Raw genomic sequence first — 18,207 nt, 5'->3', positions numbered from 1 at the left:
AGGATGTAGGTTGCAGTAGGTACTGGGAGATGAAGAAGCTTGCACAGGATAGAGTAACATGGAGAGCTGCATCAAACCAGTTTCAGGACTGAAGACCACAACAACAACAACAACAAGACAAGATTAAACCTTAAAGTCCGTGTTTTTTAACCAATTAATTAAGCTGGGTGTGAGAGTGTACAAGTCATCGGGAATCGCAGGGTAGGAATGAGTGGACATCGTTGGACTAAATGTTCAATTGTCTGCTCTTCTTGATTACATTCACACATTGGTGAGCTGATCCAGCCCCATTTGTATCTGAAGTAGCTACAACAACCATGTCCAGTTCTTAACCTGTCGAGGCGGCACCAAAGTTTCCTCGATAGGTCAGAACCTTTTGGCTTCTCTGTGGGATCAAGGTGATGGGTTCTTGTTCCCAATGTTTTTGTTGTCCATTCATGCTTCCAGCTTTCATTTAGATCAAAACCATCCGCGATGAGTTGTCCTGCAGTAACACTTGCTGGTGTTCTTGATATCAATCGTTGCTCTGGCGGATGACAGAATTCCTGGTGCAGTGGTAGAGAGGGTGATGCAGAGATTTTCTTGGCCTCCCTCAGTAGAGCTTGTTTCCGCCTTAAGTGAGGTTGAGGAATGTGACTAAGTACAGGTAACCAGTGGAATGGGGGGTTGATTTGATGGAAACAGTAATACAGCGCATTGTGTCGTTATGTTTTGTGTCAACCTTCTTCACATGTACACTTTCCAACCAGACAGGTGCACAGTACTCAGCAGCAGAGTACACAAGACTGATGCCAGCTAAACGCAGACACTCAGCAGAGGTTGTACCACTGAGCTTATGTAGTATGTTGTTCCTTGCAGCAACTTTATGAGAAAGCTTGGTGATGTGCTCTTTGTAGCTCAGGGTTCTATCTAGAGTGATTCCGAGACATTTTGGGAAAGGATTGTACCTCAACGTTTGTCCATTGAGCAGAACTCTTGGTTTGTAGTTCGCAGCACGATTCGCTAGATGGAAACAAGAGACTTCAGTTTTTGGTGTGCTTGGGATCAATCTCCAGGTCTTAAAGAAAGTTGAAATCTTCTCCAGATCCTCCATAAGAATTCATTCACTATCTTTGAAATTACTGCTCTGTGCTACCAGTGCGATGTCATCAGCATAGATGAATTTAGTTGATATTGTGGTTGGTAAATCATTAATGTATGAATTGAATAGTGATGGGGCTAAAACAGATCCCTGTGGTAGTCCATTATTTAGTTTCCGTTTGTGGCTTTTAGAGTTACCTGGAAACACATCAAATTGTCTTTCACTAAGCATGCTGGATATTAGATCCACAATTTCTCGACATGGTACAACTTGCAGTAGCTTATTACTAGAACTCATGGACAATAAATCCTGAAAGTTTCAATGATGAAATCGCACCCGAAGTGCCTAAAAAATAATTAAATGTGTGACGCGACGCACACCAACGTTTTGAAGCAAGACTTCAGTATCTACAGGCTCAGAGGGACAACAGCCCCCTACATTCACAAGGAGAGGCTTTCAAATTGTATTCTGGATATTGCCAAGGGCACTTACAGGTTTGTGGCTGATGTTGAACATTTAAAAAAATTTGTTCAAGACAAAACCCAGAATCCAAATGAGTATATTCACTCATATGGACACAACGCCCTAAAACCACATTTCCATCTGCTACAGTTGTCAGAATTGCAACTTACACTGTAGTTCTTGGATTTAATGATGGAAACGTAGGGATGATGGAGGTATTACAGAGAATGAAACAGATTGAGAAGGTGTGAAATTTCTCTCAAGACATTTTGAGAAAAAAAGCTAAAAAGTCAGTTGAAGACCTGGCAAAGCACAGAAACCAGAAGAGAAGCCTTGAAGGGAAAGAGGACCATGAGCACAAATTTGGGGCCTGCTGAAGCGGTGACATAAGAAAAAACGTTAGGTTGAACTTAAAATGCCATTTCCTGAAAATTGTTTTGAAAGTTAATGTACCTTTTACTGAGAATCTATGAAGGCTAACATTATAATACTTTGTACACTTATTTCTATAAACCCAATAAATTTTGTCTCAAGACTAAATTATTAAATTCTGAAAATGAGCTGAGATGCGGGGCAAAGTGCTGAAATTTCAGTTACCAAATTTCTCGTCTGAAAGGAATTCGCATTTCCCGCAAGTTGGTAGTGAGTGGAAAGGTAGAGAAATAGTCTGAAGGTGATAAAACGAATCCTCTGCCAGGCATTAAGTGGGAACTGCAGAGCAGAGAAATCGTGTGAAAGGGGTTCGATGAATCCTCTGCCAGCCACTTAAGTGTGAATTGCAGAGTAGTTAGGTAGATGAGATGCAGATTATACACTCTACTGTTATGCTTATGGCGGCAGTGTAAAAATCTATCAGGAAACGGCTTAATGAAGACTGTCCGTTTCCAAAGAGAAGGGATTTATTTTCCCATGGCCAGGAAAACGACAAGACGATATAAAAGAAAAGCAAGCTAACAGCAGACCACACACATGCCAGCAATCGACTCGGGACGCCAAACTGCTAGTGGAAGACTCCTTAAAGTCGTGGTTCATGGGTGGCTCCCAGTAACTGAGTGTCCTTACTTGGCATTCCGTCTGTGTGAGCACTATTACGTCTGATTTACAAGCGTCGTGTCTTCAGAATCACAAATGCTGCTTAGGTATAGCTTCATTAACATACATAAGTTATTCCTTCTTGGTTAACCTTCATCTTTTACGACGTACAGCCGATTTTACGATTTTATTCAGCCGGAGCGTTTGATGGAGACGTCGCGTGAAAATACATTCGCTTTGAGGATATGAAACGATATTATCGGTAGTAAAGAGTGCCACGAATGTATGAAACTTAAAAACTGTGAGTCACTTCCGCTCTGTTACGTTTGGACTCTGGACTTGGGAAAACCGTTATGAGATTTTTTAATGGCTATTAAGGGGAGAAAGGAAAGATAATGGTTGACGTGGTTTCGAAGAGACAGCCATCGGATATGTAACAGTGACTTGGCTCCGACAATGGTATGGAATAAAATCGGTCATGTCTGCTTCAAAGGAACCATTCTGGTTTTCGCCTAAGGATATTTAGGGAAACAATGGAAAATCTGACTGAGTTTTTATGAGAAGACTATCTCTTTAAATGAAACATACGTTATTAACATTCTGAGTCTTTATTTTTCATATCTACATACAGTAGTTATTTCACAAAATAGTCACTCCGGTGACAAACACGTTTCTCCCAACGAGAGACTAGTTTGTTGATACTGTCTCTGTAGAACGTCTGTATTCGTTGACGGAGAGACAACCTCAACCCGGCTTGCACCTTTTCATCACTATCAAAGTGACGTTTTCCAAGCTGTCCTTTAAATTTTGATAACAAATGAAAACTGGATGGGGCCAATGCGGGACTGTATGGAGAACTATGAATGACAGTGAATGCAAGGCGTCCGATTGTTGCAGACGTCGCAGTGTATGTGTGTGGTGTGGAATTGTCATGCTGCAGGAATGGATGCTCCATGTGTGGACGAACTGTTTGAATTCGTGCTTTCATTTTTCTGTGGCCGTCTCACGCACTGACAGTTATGTTACACGCCGCCATGTTGCAAGCTACAATTCAGAGCTCTCTAGCGGCAGAGGGTTGCAACTTGTGTCAGCGAAACGGGGATGTAGAGCAAGTGATATGGATGGCATGTAATAATTAAACCGATATTGAGAACGAAATAAAAATTTCGGAGGCGTTATTTTTCAGTATGTCCTCGTAATAAAAAAAAGAAGAAATAAACTCCACATCTGAAAAAGAAGTGTATGGTTACTATGAATATTGTACATATGCAGACTGAAGCGACAAATGAAAAGTGTACCATGGCCAGGATTCGAATCCAGGTCTACCGCTCGCTAGGCAGATACGCTAACCAGTACGCCACCCTGGCATGATGGCTGACTGCCCTAGCTCGCTTCCCTCCTCAGTCCAAATTCATGCCTCAGCTCACTTGGTATTCCCACTAAATTCGAACTACTTAGTGAGGGGGAGAGAGTTTCGAATCATGACCTTAATACAAATTTTCATTCGTCGCTTCAGTCTGCATACATACGTCATATTGCGAGGTGCTGGGTTGGAGAAGAGTTTGTACCTCTTTAATTCAGACGAATTCTGCATGAGAATGAGACCCCATCCTTATCTACCAGCTAATTAATCACGCGTGCAACGGTAACGGAAGGAAATGATGCTGGACCCTGCTAGTTGGTAAAATAAGAAGTACACGCTCTCAATAATTTAATAAAAATCGTAATCTACTCAAAAAAGGAGAACTTTATCACAATAAACAACAGGAAATGGGATTCTGACTATATCTACGAAATTATATGCGGATTAAATATCACAATGAGATTTATTATATATCAGAACATTGTCGACACACACAGTAGTTTAAAGGATAGTGTATACTGAAATATTATGAGAATAAGAGTTGGGTCGAGAACAAGGGGCTCCTACTCTCTGTGATGCAATAGATCAACAATAATGACTGGAGGTCCTAATGAATCAAATATTAATCTTCCGACTACATAGCAGTATCGCAATAAGGAGTGAGAGCTCAAATGGGATCACATGGAGAAACAAGCAAGGTGGACTTTAGCAAAGCGAGCGCGCGTGCTGCTGAGGAATTCAGTATAAAATTGATAAGGTCCTACAATGGCGGAGCCGCAAAATAGTGTACCAGTACTGAAATCTGCAGCACGTCGTCGGTAGGCAGTGTCCTGATGATGTAGGCGCCGAGTTCTGAAGTGCACCAACTCTGTGTCAACCCCTGGCCACGAAGGCTGTCCGAGAATTCAAAGTTCTTTCGAAAAAGAGCGACCAAGTCGCAAGACCGTCCGAGTCCGGCGAAGATCAGATCCCGAAACCCCTCCGTGATGCGATGAAAGAACGAAGCCAGCATTGCTCATCTCCCTACTCTCTTCGAAAACCGCGAATCAGCATTCAGTTCTGATTCCAAAATTCCCCCACACTGTCTCGGAATATCATTTGCTCCAATAGCGACCGTTCCCTCCAATTTCGAGCAGGGCTTTATGACGTCAACTATCCTCAGTTTGAGTTGACCAGTCATGCCTGTGGTATTCAACTGAGGGCACTGAACTTGCCGTTTGGACGGCTACGAAAACAACCTGCCTAGACCACTGGCCATCTGGTGCCAGACAGTCGCACCCAGCAGGGTACAGTGCACAAGTATTGTCCGAACCATGAGGACAATGCAGTCAGTTGGTGCCAGGAATGTTCGTTCCAGACGCGCCGGAACGGTAAACACAAACTGCGGCGATACTTAGACGTCTCGCTGGTCATTTCGCCCTGCATACAATAGGCGAAACTCGACGGACGTCAATCGTTCCGCCAGGCGGTTAAGCCTATTATTGTACGAACCCCTCAGAATTCAGGGCAGTGCAGTTCGCAACCGGAAAGGCTGTGTGCCGCGTCCTACGATGCTCTCCTCGCCCAGGCCACCCACGGAAGTAAAACATGTTTAGGAATCAAGTGAAAAGTATTTTTTGAGCTCTCAGTACAAATACTCTCATTACAATAACGTTATTCGGTCTGTTACTACCGTGCAATGGCATAGAACATTAATAAAATTGATAAAAATCAGAGGAGACATGCAAAAGAGGGCATGGAACTTCTCAATACATTTTCGAAACTTGAACAAGGTCTCTGGAATCATGTAGTCTCTGATTATTTTCTGTCAGATGATTGCCATCTAGGGGAACATTGCCATCTAGGGGAGCAGCAGGTGTTGCCTCTACTCGTGGAACACAGGGTCTTTGATGCCTCCCGCCGTGAGCGTCCTTGAGAAGTCTCCAAGGAGCCCTGCGGCAGGAAGAGAGGAAGACCGCAGGCTGAGACCGGGACCTTTCCTTCCCATTAGTGGCGCGGCCGCAGGCAGACATCAAACGGCGGCAGTGCCAGCAGCAACAGCAGATGCTGGCGCCAGTGGCCGCGGCGCTAACGCGATTTCTGGCGCCACTCACCTGCCGGCGGAAATTCCACCTGAGAGGTGGCCCTGGGGACGCACGTGCCCGCTTCCATTAGCGCGCCCTTTATCCAACTCACCTGCGGTTAAACTGCCACAGAGCATCCTCTAATTCACTTACGCTCCACTCCTCCAGTGTCTCGCTGCGACCTTCAGCCGCGTCGCAGGGAAGGACGGAACGGGAACCCTGTCCGTATCACACGTCTGAATAAAATTCACCCTGCAGCCACGAAAGAATATAGGTCCATTCAGTATAACAGCTTGTGCTGTCCCATTTCCCTCAAGTTTATTTTCCAGGCGTAAGATGTGTTTCTAGAGGGGCATGCGGTAGCGGCGATGACGATACACACGTAGAGGAGGCATAGTGCTTCAATGCTGTTGCAGATAGAGCTCACAGCGGAATGTTTCCGCTGGCGTGCGTGACTACTTCAGGGTGAGTTTTACTCTGGATGTTGCTACTGGAAATTCTGGTAGTGGTTCCAGAATGAGATTTCCACTCTGCAGCGGAGTGTGCTCTGATATGAAACTTCCTGGAAGATTAGAAACTGTGTGCCGGACCGAGACTCGAACTCGGGACCTTTGCCTTGCGCGGGCAAGTGTCCTACCAACTGAGCTACCCAAGCACGACTCATGTCACGTCCTCACAGCTTTACTTCTGCCAGTACCTCGTCTCCTACCTTCTCAACTTTATAGAAGCTCTTCTGCTAGTTCTGCAAGGTTAGCAGAAGAGCTTCTGTAAAGTTTGGAAGATAGGAGACGAGGTACTGGCAGAAATAAAGCTGTGAGGACGGGGCGTGAGTCGTGCTTGGGTAGCTCAGTTGGTAGGACACTTGCCCGCGCAAGGCAAAGGTCCCGAGTTCGAGTCTCGGTACGTCACACAGTTTTAACCTGCCAGGAAGTTTCATATCAGCGCACACTGCGCTGCAGAGTGAAAATCTCATTCTGGAAACATCCCCCAGGCTGTGGATGAGCCATGTCTCCGCAGTATCCTTTCTTTCAGGAGTACTAGTTCTGCGAGGTTAGTAGGAGAGCTTCTGTAAAGTTTGGAAGGAAGAAGACGAGGTACTGGAAGAAGTAAAGCACCCAATACCATCACGCCGGGTGATACGCCAGTATGGCGATGACGAATACACCCTTCCCATGTGCGTTCACTGCGATCTCCCCAAACACGGATGCGACTATCATGATGCTGTAAACAGAACCTGGATTCATCCGAAAAAATGACGTTTTGCCATTCGTGCACCCAGGTTCGTCGATGAGTCCTCCATCGCAGGCGCTACTGTCTGTGATGTAGCGTCAAGGGTACCCCCAGCCATAGTCTCCGAGCTGCTAGTCCATGCTGCTGCGAACGTCGTCGAACTGTTCGTGCAGATGGTTGTTGTCTTGCAAACGTCCTCACCTGTTGCCTCAGGGATCGAGGCCGTTGGGATCCAGCGCGGCGTTCCGTATTACCCTCCTGAATCCACCGATTCCATATTCTGCTATCAGTCATTGGATCTCGACCAACGCGAGAAGCAATGTCACGATACGATAAACCGCAATCGCGATAGGCTACAATCCGACCTTCATCAAAGTTGGAAACGTGATGGTACGCATTTCTGCTCCTTACACGAGGCATCACAACAACGTTTCACCAGGCAACGCCGGTCAACTGCTGTTTGTGTATGAGAAATCGGTTGGAAACTTTCCTCGTGTCAGCACGTAGTAGGTGTCGCCAACGGCGCCAACCTTGTGTGAATGCTCTGAAAAGCTAGTCATTTGCATTTCACAGCGCCTTCTTCCTGTCGGTTAAATTTCGCGTCTGTAGCACGTAATCTTCATGGTGTAGCAATTTTAATGGCCAGTAGTGTATTTCAAAAATTTGAAACACTCAGAAGGGGACGAGAAAACTAAATTTAGACTCATTGAGAACCTATATGGTGTTAATTCAGTGGAAAAAAAAAAGATTCAAATTTACACAGAATTTGGCGTATGAGCCCAGTTATCAGTATGACGTGTGCATCATCTAGCGTTTAGTTTATTTTACTTCAGTATGCGTGGCAAACCGACTCTCGTTTGCATACACCAGTGCAAGGTAACATATAAAATGAATTACTTTGTACTATAGTTATTAATAATGTATATATATATATATATATATATATATATATATATATATATATATATATATATATTGAGCAAATGAGGTAATATTAACGGAAGAACGATAAAAGCCAATTTTTAAGGTAACCCAGTCTTTTTATATTTGTAGGTATGTACGTTCTCATTGTTAGAACATTGGGTATGGTTGAAGTTTGCTGTAGAAATTTTATAATGAAGTATTTGGTGTTGTCTTATTGTTGAAACTTGTGCTAAGGGAGGGTGCTATGAAGAGATATGAATTATCTCTTCATAGCTAACAAACGTATGGAACGCAAAAATATAAGAACTGTTCCTTAATTAAGTAGAAAATGATTAAAAACACACATTATCCTTAGACGCATGTGAATGTCTGCTTTTTCACCTCTTGGAGCGCTTGTGTTGCTCCAACTCTCAAATGGCAACTACTTTTGCACCAGAGAATGTCGTGACTGTATTTATTAGACTGTGCTGCTCATGGAGGTAAAAAAACAAGGTAGGTGGCATTACATCACAAACTTGAAGCCGATGTCCGCCATCTTAATTAGCCCAAAACATTGGGTTCACTGCATTCATACGCCCATAGTTCACCTCGGTGACACTTCCCCTTGACGTTACTCTGACTGTGTCGTATTTCTAGAGCAAATACGCATTCAGGAACAGAAAAACGTTCGAAATTGCCTTCCTCACACTATGTTATTTATGTAAGCTCTATAATTTTTAGTATTTAAAACAGTCGTTGCGCGCACATGACAGAAATAATGAACAAGAAGCACTCGTAAACAGTAGTCTGCTAATGTTTTGGGCTACTTAAAATGGCTCCCGCTTTGGCTTCAAAACAATGTACAGCGTAAGTCTGTACCACCACCTCCCTTTTTTTTTTTTTTTTTTTTTTTTAACTTCCATCGTGCTGCTACTCACTGAATTACTCTGACAAAGCAAAGTCAACCTCCTTGACCAACATCTCTGGTCTCAAACACAATTTTAAAAATAATATAATTATATCGATGTTGCAGGATTGAGTACATTTTTAAAATTCGCAACCCCATTCACATTTATGATCAATACTTCCTAAAAAATCTTCATGGTACACGGGAAAGTCCCCTTTCATACTGTGTAGCTGGAATCAGCCCAAATAAATACTGCTCATCGCCTCTTTTTCGCTGCGTCCAGTGTCAGTCAAAAGCGCCGGGGAGACAAAGTGATTTTTCAAGCGGAATATTACGTGCCCATTCGATGGAGCGGTCCAAATTAGTCTAGTGCGACATTCCGTGTTATGGGTTTGCATTAATAATGACAGTGAAACAAGAAGAATCAGCGACTGAATAGTGCTGCTGCATGGCGGTAGCAATTATCGCGGCCCACGATTGTGCTGCGGATGCTGGAGTACTCGTTATTCCAGTTTTACTGTCCCTATTAATGCATATCGATCCAAAGAATATCGTACTAGACTAATCTGGGACAGCTCTATCGAGCGGACATGTAAAATCCCGCTTTAAAAATCGTTTTGTTTGTAACGGGAAACAAACCGACGCTTCCTGTCGCCGCTTGGCGTCGCATGAAAAACATGATGAGCAATATATGTTTTGGCTGACTACAGCTGCATATCGCAGAAACAAATCAACAAAGAAGTGCCCGAAACACCAGATAAAACGCACGTGGGAACTCTTAGGAGGGACAGCCCGTAGGTGTACCATGTGAACCAGAACTCCACCGACAGACTTCCAGAGGTGATAGTAAGAAACCAAAACAAGAAAAAAAGTCCAGTAAAGATTGTTTCTAACATGCATGCCGTAAGAGCTATAAGCGCTTCTTCAGTATAAAAGAGATATGTTTCACAGTAGCGAGAATGAACAAGTACTCTGAGATCTTGAGGAATGGATTTTAGAGCTCATGTCTACTAAACATTTTTGCAGGCGGTTGTGGCCGTGCGGTTCTAGGCGCTTCAGTCTGGAACCGCGAGACCGCTACGGTCGCAGGTTCGAATCCTGCCTCGGGCATGGATGTGTGTGATGTCCTTAGGTTAGTAAGGTTTAAGTAGTTCTAAGTTCTAGGGGGACTGAAGACCACAGATGTAAAGTCCCATAGTGCTCAGAGCCATTTGAGCCATTTTACTAAACATTTTTCTTGCTTTAGTCCATACAGTATCCTCTGACAGTTTGTCGGTGGAGTTCTAGTTTATAGAAAAATTCGCGCACTCTCACTTCACAGTGCGGATCTTCACATACTAGCATTACAAAAATGTTCCTCAAAAAGTTTCATCCTGCGCTTTTTCTGGCAGCAAATATACGTTAAAGATCGGCAATCTGACAACACTGTAATCACATGTACGGTAACTACCTCTGTCAGGATGTAGTAGTTGTGCTGTGCAGTTGGTGCAGTGGATAGCTTTTTGGGTTAGCATTCAGGAGGTGGAGGGTTCGATTCCTGATCGAAGCGTATTTGTATTTATTTGGCAATTTCATTCTACTGCAGTATTTATCGTTTCTTAAACCACAAGTATCCGACATTTACGTAGTACATGTTTGGAAATTGTCTGCAAAGCACTTTACTAGCCCTACTGGTGACGTATGACCATAACGAAATGTAATTCACGTGAGCGTGGCAAGAATTTTTGTTGGTACTAATCGATGGGATCATTGGGGGATGGTATACAGAAAATAAACGGGTTTGTAATCTAGTAGATACAGTGGTGTGAAACAATTCGCGTCCACGTCGTACAAAAGACTTCTATACAAACTGACCAGTGAAAACGATTGCATTTCCATTTCTGTGCTTGTAGTATGTAAGTGCAAATTTTTTGTAGAAGACCCACTGTAATCTCTGTATGACGATTAAGATACTAGATACCGCACCAGGCAGGCTACATTTAGTAAATAAAAACAAATACTTAATGCAGGCTAACCCAAAGCGCTATTCACGGCACCAACTGCACAACAAAAATGGTTCAAATGGCTCTGAGCACTATGGGACTTAACTTCTGAGGTCATCAGTCCCCCTAACCTAAGGACATCACACAACACCCAGTCATCACGAGGCAGAGAAAATCCCTGACCCCGCCGGGAATCAAACCCGGGAACCCGGACGCGGGAAGCGAGAACTGCACAACACTACTCCTGTCTCCTGACAGAGGAGTTACAGTAAATGTGATTACCGAGTTGCCAGATTGCCAATCATTAACGTGCATTTATTGTCGGAAATATTCTCAGGACGAAATTTTGTGAGATACATTTTTTGTATTGCTAGTATGTGAGGAATCGCGCTGCGAAATCCGAGAGCGCGAATTTTTCTTCACCCTCTATACATTCACAGCTGAATCACTATGCCTCTACGTGTGGGTTTCATGCAACCCGCAATGTGTTCAAATACCGCATGAAAGATTTTCGTGTTCTCTCGCTCGCTAGGCGCAAATCGTTAGTCCTAACGAAAAAGATTGAAATACCTTTTTGTAGAAAATTTCATATAGTTTTTGTTAGAGGCCATGTTCTAAAATTATTCAACAGAAACGTACAAAAGTGATCGTCAAATACGTTATTATTGAATAACTCAAAAACAATGGTGGTCAGAAACAGTCTGAAATGTTTGTAAGCTTGTTGTGGTGTAGGCTGTACTGAGTAAAAATTGTTAAGACAAATATTCGTCACGTTGCGCCGTTTCCGACTTAATTAGCATTGACCAAAGCCAAATTCGAGCCGCACACAAAATACTATTAGTATCAGTTAATCGAATAGCGTAGAAGATAGCGCATGAGACTGCTCAGCCTTTGGCTTGGATTCAATCCTTGCTACTGTCCCATGTCCAATTTTGGTTTCACTTTCTCTGGCGGGCCGCTTGAATCTGTACACGCAACGGTCTAATCGACTAACTTCGGAAGCGGCACAACGTAAGGAATTTTTGACGTAACAGTTATTTATCAGCACAACTTATCCTGCATCACCCTTACAAGCTGTTCAGACGGTTTTTGACTACCCTTTATATACAGGGTGTTTCATAATTCATGCTACACATTTCTAGATTTTACAGAGGGGACTTATTAAATCCAGTTTTACATAGGAAACCATGTCCAGAAACATTATCCAACGACGCAACACAGCTTTAAAATTGTGGGCGTCGGCACCTGTAGAAGTACAGGGTGATTCGATGATGATGAAACAGACTCTCTAGGATGATGGAGAAGGATAAACGTGTCAATTTGAGGTAAACGTTCGTGTAGGGAAACAAACGAGTTGAAAGATATAAACGAAAACCATTCTGATATCTCTGACAGTGGAGTACATGTATTGGTACTGCTGTTGCTATGATTATAAGGGACAACTCTCAGAGGTGGTAGAATGGACCAAAACATGGAAAAAAAATTCCGGTAAACCTGGGTTCTGAAGTGCATACCTGAGGAGGTACTGTAAAACCATATCTCCACTATTGACCGAGTGCTCATAACTATTAAGGTATACATTCCAGAGCTCATGTTTACTAGACATTTTTTCTTGTGCTGGTCCATGCTACCACATCTGAAAGTTACCTACCCTAAAATCTTCGCAGCGAATGTGCCAGTACATGTATTCCACTGTCACGTACGTTTCGGGTGTAAGGGTCCTTACCTCAAATTGATACATTTCTCCTTCTCCATCATCCTAGAAAGTGTGTAACATCATCACGGAATCACCTTATATACAGGGTGAAAAGTATTTAAACCGACAAACTCTGGGAGGTTTGAGGGGACATCAAAACAAATATTTTTCCCTAAAGTCATTTTTTCCTATGAGGAGTATTTAAACCGATAGAGGAAGATTTCTCTGGTGGTAAATTAATTAAACCAACAAACACGTTTCCTTTTTTTTACGACCAAGAGACAACAACAAGGTAGCAGATACGGCCCAATTAAACAGTCCCCAACAACACCGACCCACACATTAACGAAGAACCGCACTTGATGAGCGCTAGTAACTGTGGGTTATCCTCACTCCAAACATGCGAATTGTGCATGTTGAAGACTCCATCACCCCGAACGTTGCTCCATCGGTAAACAACACAGAGGATGGAAATGCAGGATGCATTTCACACAGTTCCAGGTACCACTGCGAAAACTGTGCTCTGGGTGGATAATCAACTGGTTCTACTTTGTGGACACACTGTAAGTGAAACGGACGTAACAGTTGCTCTCGAAGGACTGTTCTACATTCGCCTGATTCGTCCCCATGTTGCGTGCAATTTCACGAGTGCTGATTGAAGGATCCCGCTCCACATACTGCAAGACAGCTTCCTCTACTTGCAGAGTTCTTACCGTGCGACGGCGTCCCTGTCCAGGTAATCTGCTAAATGACCCGGTCTCACGCAGATGTTGGTACACAGCAGCAAAGGTCGTATGATGCGGGATACGGCGATTAGAATATTGTTGTTGATAAACAGGCTGTGCAGCTCGCCCGTTGTGGTGCGCTACGTAGTACGCACCAACCATATCAATGTACCCAATCCAGCTATATCGCTACATTAGTATACAGAGACAATGCACTACTGAACTGGTGGACAGGAGTTGCCTACAACTGAAGAGCGTAATACACCCTCTAACAACTGAAGATCGTAATTCGACCTCTAACAACTGAAGAGCGTAATACGGCCTCCACCGGTTTAAATAATCATCATAGGAAAAAATGACATTAGGGAAAAATATTTGTTTTGATGTCCCCTACAACGTCCCAGAGTTTGTCGGTTTAAATACTTTTCACCCTGTATACATACATTTACAAGCGCCGGCGCCTATAACTTTGTCGCTCTGTAGCGTCGTTGGATGACACTGACGGACATGCGTTTCTATGTAAAACTTAATGTACTAAGTTGTCTCTGTGACCTCTAGAAATGTGTAATATGCGTTATGAGACATCCTGTATATTGATAGGGGAATGTAAAAGGACAAATCGGGACTGGAAGGGGAGGGGCGGAAGGGGGGGGGGGCGGAAGGGGGGGCGGAGGTGGGAAGGGGGGGGGGGAGTGCATTGTAAAGGAAAAGGATAGTGATTGGATTCCGAATCTAAGGCGATTTGCGAGCACGTACTACTTTATATTCAGCCGACGAATGAGGCATATAAATAGCGCCATCTCGTTATTGTCGCTATTGTGATTGCGCAATGGATGCTTTCGGTAGTGGTAATAAGAAGAGAGGTGAAATTTAACGCTCGACTGCGTTCGGATCTGGGCCAGTAATTGCTGGGCCTGCAAAGGTCAGAGAAGAAAAGGAAACCCGGTTTCTCGCGGAAACAAGCGGCTGGCGGGTTGCAGTGGCTGGCAGCGATCATCAATTATGTCGGGCGCCGTCTCGCAGGACGGGAGTTACAACAGGCGGGCCGGACCGGCTGCGACAGCGCAGTAGCCGACTGGCTGCGGCTCGCTTGCCGAAGCCGCTCGGGCGTGCGACCGGCTGCAGAAGCAGAAGGGGAAGGGCAACCGTCTCGGCTGCGACGCTTACGTTTATTAAGGATATTCCGGGGGCTGCCTTTATTCATAAAACTTGGGCGCCGCGCCGGACCCATTCTTATCGGAGTTACTCGGCGCGGACATTGTAAACAAGGGAGGCTGCCGCGTCGCGCAGGAAATTTTAATTACCAAAGTTGTTTAAAGCTAATTTAGTGCGAGGCTCGCCTCGGGGTTTTTATTTCCCCGCCGCAGGCGATCCATCACGCGACGCGGCTCCGGACCGAGGTCGCACCGCGTGGGCCTTCCTTTTGGCGCTGGCTCATCTCTCGGAAAGCGTGCGGCGTCAGATGTGAGGGGTTGTCCACAGTCTCTGCCAGTTAGCAACGCCGTAAGCTGAGAGACAGAGAATACGCAGAGATGCTGTGGCGTGTTACTCACCAGTGGCACGCCTTACTATTACATGCCATGTTTTGTGTCGTCACCCTGCGGTTGGCGGTAAGATACCGGGTGATCAAAAAGTCAGTATAAATTTGAAAACTGAATAAATCACGGAATAATGTAGATAGAGAGGTACAAATTGACACACATGCTTGAGATGACATAGGGTTTTATTAGAACCAAAAAAATTCAAAACTTCAAAAACTGTCCGAGAGATGGCGCTTCATCTGATCAGAATAGCAATAATTTGCAAAACAATAAAAATGGTTAAAATGGCTCTGAACAGTATGCGACTTAACTTCAGAGGTCATCAGTCGCCTAGAAAGTTGGTTGTTTGGGGAAGGAGACGAGACAGCGTGGTCATCGGTCTCATCGGATGAGGGAAGGATGGGGTAGGAAGTCGGCCGCGCCCTTTCAGAGGAACCATCCCGGTATTTGCCTGAAGTGATTTAGGGACATCACGGAAAACCTAAATCAGGATGGTCGGACGAGGAATTGAACCGTCGTCCTCCCGAATGCGAGTCCAGTGTCTATCCACTGCGCCACCTCGCTCGGTCCAGTCGCCTAGAACTTAGAACTAATTAAACCTAACTAACCTAAGGATATCACACACATCCATGTCCGTGGCAGGATCCGAACCTGCGACCGTAGCGGTCACGCGGTTCCAGAGTGAAGCGCCTAGAACCGCAAGACCACACCGGCCGGCAGTTAGCATAACAAAGTAAGACAAAGCAAAGATGATGTTCTTTACAGGAAATGCTCAATATGTCCACCATCATTCCTCAACAATAGCTGTAGTCGAGGAATAACGTTGTGAACAGCACTGTAAAGCGTGTTCGGAGTTATGATGAGGCACTGGCGTCGGATGTTGTCTTTCAGCATCCCTAGAGAGGTTGGTCGATCACGATACAGTTGCGACTTCAGGTAACCCCAAAGCCAATAATCGCACGGACTGAGGTCTCTAGACCTGGGACACCAAGCATGACGAAAGTGGCGGCTGGGCACACGACCATCACCAAACGACGCGCGCAAGAGATCTTTCACTCGTCTAGCAATACTTTTTTTGTTCTAATAAAACCCCATGTCATTCCAAGCATGTGTGTCAATTTTTACCTCTCTATCTACATTATTCCGTGGTTTATTAAGTTTTCAAATTTATACTGACTTTTTGATCACCCGGTTCAAAATGGCTCCGAGCACTATGGTTCTTTACTTCTGAGGCCATCAGTTCCCTAGAACTTAGAACTACTTAAGCTAAACTAAACTAAGGACATCACACACATCCATGCCCGAGGCAGGATTCGAACCTGCGACCGTAGCGTCGCGCGGCTCCAGACTGTAGACTGTAGCGCCTAGAACCGCTCGGCCACAACGGCCGGCAATTACCCGGTATTTTCAACCAGATCATCAGAGGAAGTAGAGTACCACGCAATGCTAGACTCACAGCAAGGCTCACACAGGATCAGATTCGTGGCTTCGGATAGGAGAGACTGGATCTCCTACAGTCCCAGTCTTACCCCAGCGGACTTTCACCTGTCCCCTTGATTGAAATCTGCGCTCGCGGGATGTCACATCAAAATCAGTGCTGAGGCTGAGCAGTCTGTGCGATAATTCCTTGCATCACAGGACACGAGTTTTACCAGAACGCTTTCTTGAAATTGACTGCACGCTACGGGAAATGTCTTAATGCAAGTAGCGCCTATGTCGAAAAATAGTGGAAGGTTTATAGTTTATGATGCTACGGTCTATTTGCTTCTGACAATAAGATTTCCATGTGAAAAACAGCCGGCCGGAGTGGCCGAGCGGTTCTAGCCGCTACAGTCTGGAACCGCGCGACCGCTACGATCGCAGGTTCGAATCGTGCCTCGGGCATGGATGTGTGTGATGTCCTTAGGTTAGTTAGGTTTACGTAGTTCTAAGTTCTAGAGGACTGATGACCTCAGAAGCTAAGTCCCATAGTGCTCAGAGCCATTTTTTGTGAAAAACAATGACGGAACATACCTCCAAATATTTTAGGGTGTCACAACTATCTCGAACAGAATACGAAGAGCATTCAATGAGTAATGCAACTTTTTTTTTTAATGAAAGCTGGTTGGCTATATTCAGGATTCCAATCTATCATATTTTTCCCCACCCTTTTGGTTACAAAAACTTATTTTTCAAGATAACCCTCGCTCAATGTGACGGCCTTCGAATCAAATGGTTCAAATGGCTCTAAGCACTATGGGAGTTAACATTTGAGGTCATGAGTCCCATAGAACTTAAACCTAACTAACCTAAGGACATCACACACATCCATTCCCGAGGCAGGATTCTAACCTGCGACCGTAGCAGCAGCACGGTTCCGGACTGAAGCGCCTAGAGCCGTTCGGTCACAGTGGCCGGCGTGGCGGCCTTAGCTATCCTGTTGGGCAGATCTGCCCGCATGGTACCACTCTATTGGTCGACGTCTCACGCAGCGTTTTGCTGCATGAATGACCTTACCATCTTCCACGTACTGCTTCTCGCGAGTGCATCCTTCATTGCGCCAAACAGTAAGAAAATTCGAAATTCGGGCTGTAGGCCGGGTGAGGAAGGACACTCAAACGAAGTTTTGTAAGTGCCTCTCCGTTGAGCAGACTTGGGTGAGGACGTGCTTTGTCATGGAAACATTCGTTTGCATTTTTATTGTCAACGAACACGCTGAATTCGTTTCTGCTATTTCCTGAAGGTAGCACAACACACTTCTAGTTGACTGTTGCACCATGAGGAAGGTCATCAAACACAATCACACCTTCAAAGTCCTACAAGACCGTAGCAATAACTTCAGCAGCTGAGGGTAGGAATTTCAAATTTTTCTTCGGTGGAGAGATGGCGTGGCGCCACGCCGTGGATTGCCGTATGGTTTTCGGCTCTAAGTGATGAACCATGCTTCATCGCCCGTGACGAGATCGTCAAAAAAATTGTCACGATCAGCAATTCCGAACAGATGATCCTTCGTGGAGGTATGTGCCGTCTATGTAACTAAATGAAGGCCGTTTGTTTGTTGCCATACGCGTTTCGCTTCATTTATTTGGGAAGCATCATCAGTGGCCTGAAATACATGTTTCTTTTTATATATACAATAAGCGTATTATCTGCTAGATATAATCTGTTGATATATTACATTTTGTCGGGTTTTTTAGGTTAGAAGCAACTTTTGTAGCACAAGTTCCATAAAATGATGTATCT

At 44.6% G+C, this 18,207-nt stretch overlaps 1 protein-coding gene across 3 annotated transcripts in view; it reads right to left on the bottom strand.

Moving 5' to 3' along the window:
* The window catches only part of LOC126266830 (protein slit), a 1,561,007-nt gene that overhangs the window by 261,822 nt on the left and 1,280,978 nt on the right, over nucleotides 1-18,207 (bottom strand). The window lies entirely within an intron of this gene.

The sequence above is a fragment of the Schistocerca gregaria genome, chromosome 4, assembly GCF_023897955.1.
Source record: "Schistocerca gregaria isolate iqSchGreg1 chromosome 4, iqSchGreg1.2, whole genome shotgun sequence".
NCBI classification, from domain to species: Eukaryota; Metazoa; Arthropoda; class Insecta; order Orthoptera; family Acrididae; genus Schistocerca; species Schistocerca gregaria.
The sequence above is the reverse complement of the archived record's forward strand: the minus strand, read 5'-3'. Positions and strand labels throughout refer to the sequence as shown.